Source organism: Andrographis paniculata, unplaced genomic scaffold (assembly GCF_009805555.1).
Source record: "Andrographis paniculata isolate CXL003 unplaced genomic scaffold, ASM980555v1 Contig35END, whole genome shotgun sequence".
NCBI classification, from domain to species: Eukaryota; Viridiplantae; Streptophyta; class Magnoliopsida; order Lamiales; family Acanthaceae; genus Andrographis; species Andrographis paniculata.
This window is the reverse complement of record NW_026137568.1, coordinates 5319715-5327095: the sequence shown is the minus strand read 5'-3', so window position 1 is coordinate 5327095 and position 7381 is coordinate 5319715. Positions and strand designations below refer to the sequence as shown.

Sequence of the window (7381 nt, the reverse complement as noted above, 5' to 3'; positions counted from 1 at the left end):
GCGATAGCCAAGCTGCAATAACAAGGGCTAAGAATGAAATTTACAACGGTAAATCCTGACATATCCGACGTAGACATAACACTTTAAGACATTTGATCACCAGTGGGGTTTTGACTATTGAATATGTAAAATCAATAGAAAACCTAGTGGATCCGCTAACCAAAGGGTTGCAGAGAGATCAAATGTACAAACTGTTAAAGGTAATGAGTTTGAAATCCACAAGATAGAGACAATTACAGTGGTAACCCAACCAAATCACTTGGAAATCTCAAGCCTTCGTTGAATGGGAAAACTAAGCTGTGAGAGTCCGGCACGAACACTTAATTACAATTCTTTGAAAAAAGCAATGAATGTTATAATGTGCAAAAGTGGTAAGGTTGAGTCAATAACTCTTAATGATCCTAAAGGTGTGGGTTAGATACCCTTATATACCTATATAAGTGTGAAGTGTGGACCGCTTCAAATGAAACACCTATGAATCCAAAGACGAGATCCATAGCCGAAATGGATCAAAACGTGAGAACAAAGTTGAGACTGAGATAGCGACACGACAATATTATTGACTAAGTGCACGTAGAGGTGGAACAGTTCAATGCATCACGTTAACTGGGCCACCAGTACACTCTGTAATGTTGACTATGGAAGGTTCAAAGCCAAAAACTACCTGTCCTGATGTGTCAATGTCTCACAGGGATTGAGCTAGGTTTCTTTCCTTTATGGGCATTTCCACTCATGTGGGGGATTGTTGAATAATCGGTTATTTTGCAATCGATTATTTTGTGAGTGAAAATGCAACGGGTCAGTGTACCAAATTAATTAGATTAATTTGGAATAAATAAATAAATATTATTTATTTATTGTATATGGGGTTTGGTTAATATTTTGGCTATTTTGCCTGTCTCGAGACAAACCAAATTGTTCAACCCCAAATTACACCCGGGTATATGGCCTAAGTCACATTATTATTTGGATAAAATATTATCCGTTGGATAGATTTATTATAATCTCAAACGGAAGGTTTTTAATTAGAATAAATAACAATCGTTTCAAACGGAAGGTTTGAAATTAGAAAAATTACAATCGTTTCAAACGGAAAGTTTTTAATTAGAATCAATTACGACTACTTCAAACGGAAGGTCTGAATTTAGAATAAATTACATCGATAATTAAGGTCGTAATTATGATCGTAATTGATCATCTGCCCTTTTGGCCGAGTGGAGACGCCTATAAAAAGGGCCTCCCTCTTTATTCTAAACACTAACACCAACAATTCTATGATATTTCTCTAATCTCTTCTAGCTTTTTGGCAACCTCCCCAGCTCAGTTTCTCTCTCGTTTTTTTTCATCGGAGCTCCAACGATTAGAGGTGCCACTCTCATTGGAGACGGAAACCGTTTAATCTTTGGGTTAGAACGCCAACCACCGGAGGCACTACCGGGGCGTATCTAATTTTCGGAAAGAGGATCCATCCTCGACTCGGTTTCACGGTAGAGTTTATTCTCACATTACCCATATATTCCAACAAAACTTAATATCTAAAATATCTCAACAACCCCCCTCAAACTCAAGTGGTATAACAGAAACTAACTTGAGTTTGATAAGAAAGTTGAATATAAACGCAAAAAGAAAAAAAAAGAACACAAATAAAAAAAAAATGACATGACTCCACCAGAGCCGAAAACGATATGACTCCACCGGAGCAAAAAACAACATGACTCCACTGGAGCCGAAAACGAGATGACTCCACTGGAGCAAAAAATGAAATGACTCTCCACAAAGTTGGAAATAACGGGACTTTCATTGCAATAAGAAATATGGATAGGGGGAAACGCAGCAGACATATCACAGAATTGCAGACATGCTTCAATTGTAAACAAAATTAGGACTCAAGACAAAATTAAAATCAAAAAAAGAAAGGGCTAGAAACTATAAAAAAGAATTTCAAAATTGGGAACCTCCGGGTACAATACAGGTTGAATGTACTCGGAGAAACGCGGGTTGGTAGGCTATAACTACGGCAGAAGAAAAATAGGCTCTGATACCATGTTAGAAATTTTGGGGGAAAATAATGAAATTGTCTTATTGATGATTAGAATAAGGGGCCTATATATAGGCAATACAAAATGGATTCGATAGATTCAAATCTAAATAATCTAATCTATGGATAAAATATAAATCTAAATATAAATCTACTAAATCTAAAATCGAATATCTAAAATATCTCAACAAAATTTAATATAAAAAATCCACTAAATACTAAGTGATAAATTAAGCAATATAAAATCCTATTTTTACGCTTAAAAAAAATCTTTACTACAAAAGCATAATGCAATACATTAAATCTTCACCTTGAATGTAGGATACAATAAAAAAAAAAGAAAAAAAAAACAGTATAATTACACAATAATTTACCTTCCGCAAAATACAAAAACATAAAACTTTCAATAGTTAAATAGACTGTTTTAATATTAAATCATTACTAGCAAAGCATAATGCATTAATATAGGCTAGCGTAGCAGAGTATCACTGCTAAATTTCTTGTACAAAAAAGTATGGTTTTTAAACAAAATAGCTAACTGATAGCTCAATACAAACAAAGCCGCTACGAAGCTTCACTAGTTTTATACACCAAAACATCCACAAAAGCAAAAGCATTACACTAAAATTCTATTTGTCATTCACCCTGTTTTATGGGTTTTCCATTGCTACGGATTGCCTACTTCAACATCGCCCTCGTTGAACAAAGGCTTCCTACTTTAAATGCACCTGACAGTTGCATCAACATTTACCGGATTGGTCGTAGTTCCCTCTGCATTTGCCAAAAGAGCTGCTTCCATCCCTATGTAAACACAACATTAGTTATATTATGAAATAAAATAACAAGTACATTTACGTACGATTATAAATACCTGTGTAGTGCTCCATTTGGTGCTTTCTAATTGTGTATTGTTTTTCCTCGAACTCTCTCATCAAATTACTATGATCCAACTCTTTCAATTTTTATAAGGCGGCTATCAACTTCTCTCCAATATTTTCAAGATCTTGAGTCATAAACCCAATTTCTCGAAGCATTTTTAGTGCATGCGGGAATAATATGGACAACACAAAAAAAAATTAAGACATAATGTAGACAACACAAAGAAAAAGGTATTAGGCCGTAACAATAATACCTTTTTTTCTGCTCTTTTAGCTATGCATTCATACCGTTCATCACGCTTTAACTATTTTCTCTGGTTGTCAACTTGGTATTCTGTCCATCTTTCACGGCTTGCAGAATCCAAAGTCATCAAACTGGTAATAAGAGTTCTTGTTACAGAAGCTTGTGAGTCTTCTTGTTTTTTTTTATCTTTCGCTGCTTTTGATTATTCATGTTGTTACTGGCCTTTGCTCGCTTAACACCAACAGGGCGTTCAACATCAATTGCAGCAGGCCCACCAAAATCTAAAGAAGCTCGTCCTTTATCATCGGGATCTTTTTCGATTTAAAATAAACTCGTACTCGGAACTATTGGTGTCACGGGAGAGGGTACTTCAAGATTGACGGGCACAGGAAATTCTCCGACAACTTTCTTTTCAATGTTAGATACCCACTCTGGTGTTTTTTTTCTCCGTATGCCAAATTGCAACCACTTAGGCTGGTCCTTTAAGATATGCCAACAAGACTCACACTTAAATGTCGATTGGTGTTTTCCACATATGTAACATTACAATAGTGTTCCTGTAAGGCAGTTCTCATTAGCATAACATCAACATTAAAATTATACAGAAAATGAATTGAAAAATACATTTTATTTCACTTACAAAGTCCACCGAGCTCCATCCACTACGATACTGCGGCTGTGCTTGCACTCTTATGGCAGACCACTTATTACACTGCGATCTAATTTCTATCCACCGATTCTCACATCCATAAGACGTTCTTTTATTTTCAGTTCTACTAACCCCATGATTTTCTTCCATAAGGACAATAAATTTATCATATATGCGCTCCCACACCTTTTTTCTTTTCTGACCAACACCAACACGGGCATCAGTGCCAACACTACACCAAGTAGTAACTAACTCTAAATCCTCGTCCGTGGTCCAATTTTTGCTTGCACTTTGACTTTTCTTTACTGACTTACCAATACAATTTATCTGGGAACAAGCTGCATTATGAATCAGGAGACGGGGAGCATGAAATGGTGCTGTATTTGCCTGGGATGACTGAGTCTCATGATATGGAAACTGAGAACGTATAGTAGGTGAAAAAAAGTCCACATATTTTGGTTGTATAAAGGATCATTGGATTGTGGATAACAATGTGTAGGCGCAAAAGAGGGGAAACTCATACTAAACTGATTCGGGACATGTGTATGTGAAGTCAAGTTCGGGCTACTACGCATGAATGAAGTTGAGTTAGACTGCAGTTGGGACTTGTTATTTGACTCAGAAAGATCAATTGTTCATCTAGCCTGTCTAGCCCACGATTGTCAATTTCATAAGTCATTTCTGTAAACAAATAGAAAGAATCAAAATTCAGCACTTTAATTTTACGCTACCAAAGAAAGACAATAAAAAAACACCACCGAACAATATATAACAACTACTACAACAATAATCAATGTTCTTTAACAATTTTAAAAATAAAAGATAAAATAAAATAACTGTTTTTGAAACCATTTCAATAAGAATAAAATTAAAAATTTCAACAATCCACAAAAATTCTAGCAAATCAATATGATTGGAGCTCCAACAAAGAACTCATATCACCTATTTACTTTCACTTCTGATATATTCCAATGCATTTTCCCGATTGACTAATCATTATGTTGCTCAATCTCCAACTCCATAAAATGAGACGTCTAGAAATTAAAACACATGCCACCCGAAGTAGTTGAATCATATGTGATATTATCTACCCTTGTCTAAAGATATTATATGTTACAAAATCATCCATGAAAGCCAAAAAATTACGAATATTTAAACATTAAGTATTTAAATAAGCAAAGAGTTCATACCATAAAAATATAAAGTACAAATCTTTCTCAATAAAAACTTCTACAAAATATGTGCACAAACCTCACACATATCAATTCTATGACTAGCACGGGCATGAGAGTGACAAAAGTTAATTCAAAATGAATATTGTTTGATGGCAACGTTATGTAATTAGAAAAAAAAAATTAATGCAGTGTATGAATGCATGCATAACTTGAGGATATTAGTAAAAGAACCGAGCAAATTTAGAAGCCAATAAAAATGTACCCACATAAGTACATTGATTCAATTCAGTTTGCAATTAGATCAAATAAGATCACTACTGATTGAGGTAAAACTTGGACAAAGTATTTCCAGAAACTAGGTTGTGATTTTGTAAGATTACGTTGCTGAATCTGCATCCAAACAGCATTTGGTTGCTCTAAAAACACGTAATACTTACTGAAAGACATAAACTTATTCGAAAAAACCGAAAATCAACATAGAAAAAGAAAAAATAATACGTAAGTTCCAATCTAAACACCCATCAAAACATGAAAACTCACCGAATATGAAAATTAAAAAGAATTTTAATATAATCCTCAAAAAAATTGAAAAAGCCATAAAAACTAGCAGACTTATTAACGATTGTAAATCTCACTACGAATAATTCATTTACTAAAAAGATGAAGGAAAAAAAAAGAAACATTACCGCGACCACATACTATGTTTTTCCTCAAAGAAAGTTGCGGTTGAAGTCAGATTAAAGTTGCCCAAAATAGAATTGCTCCTATCGGTTATGATTGAGATAGTGGGCGAAGTTCGTAACAGCGGGGAGAAACAAAGAGAAAGAGAAAGAGAAAGAAATAGATTTTTGATTCGGGGAGAAATAGAAGAATTTTGTGAAAATTTTTTTTGAGAGAATCCTATGGAATATGGAAAGATTGGGAGGGAAAGAGAAGAAAAAACATGCATCGCCCTGACCTTGGCCTCTGCTTCACCGAGGTTCTCCTAAGCTTTGTCGCATCAGTCGCCTCTAGATATGATCCATTGTGGAGTGATTTTTTAATCTGATCTCTATTTTCAAATGAGAAGGCCTCCAAATAAGGCCCATTGCACGTGCTCTTATGTCTAAGGGTAAATGCATCGTAGTGATGGCATGGATCATCATCATTTTGACAAATAGACCATCATTTAGGCAAAGTGCTGAAAGACTTTGGCTTTGTTCACTTATGTTTTCAACATCCTTTTCACATTATGCAATCGACACTATATATTACCTCCATCTAAAAAATATGATTTACCTAAAAAATCACATCCAATCACTATATTCCACTCCAAACAATTCAAATCAAACAACCGAAAAGCCCAAACCATTGGGATACACAAGTAACCACACCCCAATAATTCTAGATCAATTTATATATATATATATATAAACAAGTAATATGCCATTCTTAATATAAAACATGTTACTTAAAATATATATATATGTATATACATTTATTGCTCAAATACTCTTTGGACCGAAAATTGTACTGGCCTGGGGATAACTTATATTTAATCAAAGATTAATAGTTTTATTATCCAAGATAACCATTTCATGTTATGACATTGACTAGCATTAGTAAATGGTCCTAGCTTGATAGCAGGCAGCAGTTGACATTTTCAATTGTAGACTAAAAACGCTTATAGTAAAACTGAATGCTAACAATGCTTGATTCATCGTGACTATGTTTAGTTAAAAGGTTAATAGACACTCTATTTGATAATTACTATAATATAACTATTATACTATCATTGAGAGTAAACATACCCTAAGTTGTTTGTATATAAATTCATTAAGTCCATAGTTGTCGATAACGGATAGCGATGCATAGCAGTCAACATCTAAAATGATATATCGGGATAGCGGTATAACCGCTATTTGAATATTTAAGAATATATAAAAATTATTATATTATATATGTTGATGTATTTTTTCAACAATAAAAAAATAAAATCCGAAGATAAGGAATTATCTTCGAATTTGATATATTTAGTGTCTGAGATTAGGAATCTCTAAACACTGTATGGTACAGAAAAACAAACTGGAAATAAAAATAATGGAAATTTAAATAATGATCCCCGAATCACTAACTTTGTCTTCGTTTAAAGATGATTGGAGATGCCCTGTCAGTTGCAAATCCCAATCCTTAAATATTTTTCAGAAATGGTACTGGAAACCGTCGCCCAAACGGTTACAACGCCTCTTTTTCAACCGTCTGTTAACTCCTCTTCTGCTGACACGTGCCCTCAGCCGACCAAACTATTACTCTCATTCGCTCTCAACAGTATCCGACCTCCGCACCAACCGATTTGCCTATCCATCCACGAATCTTCCGACTTCTTGGACCGACCGCAGACCTTCCGCCTTGCTGGTC

At 34.5% G+C, this 7381-nt stretch overlaps 1 long non-coding RNA gene across 3 annotated transcripts; it reads right to left on the bottom strand.

Moving 5' to 3' along the window:
* Positions 1-2483: 2483 nt before the first annotated feature.
* LOC127249027 (uncharacterized) lies at positions 2484-6061 on the bottom strand. 3 transcript variants are annotated; one of them, XR_007838238.1, is made up of 4 exons: positions 5943-6061; positions 3801-4490; positions 2910-3717; positions 2484-2839 (listed from the first exon to the last, which is right to left on the bottom strand). It is a non-coding gene; the product is annotated as an uncharacterized LOC127249027 (long non-coding RNA). The 3 variants fall into 3 exon arrangements; XR_007838237.1 differs by having other exon boundaries at positions 5671-6031; XR_007838239.1 differs by having other exon boundaries at positions 5684-6031.
* Between the last annotated feature and the right edge of the window lie 1320 nt (positions 6062-7381).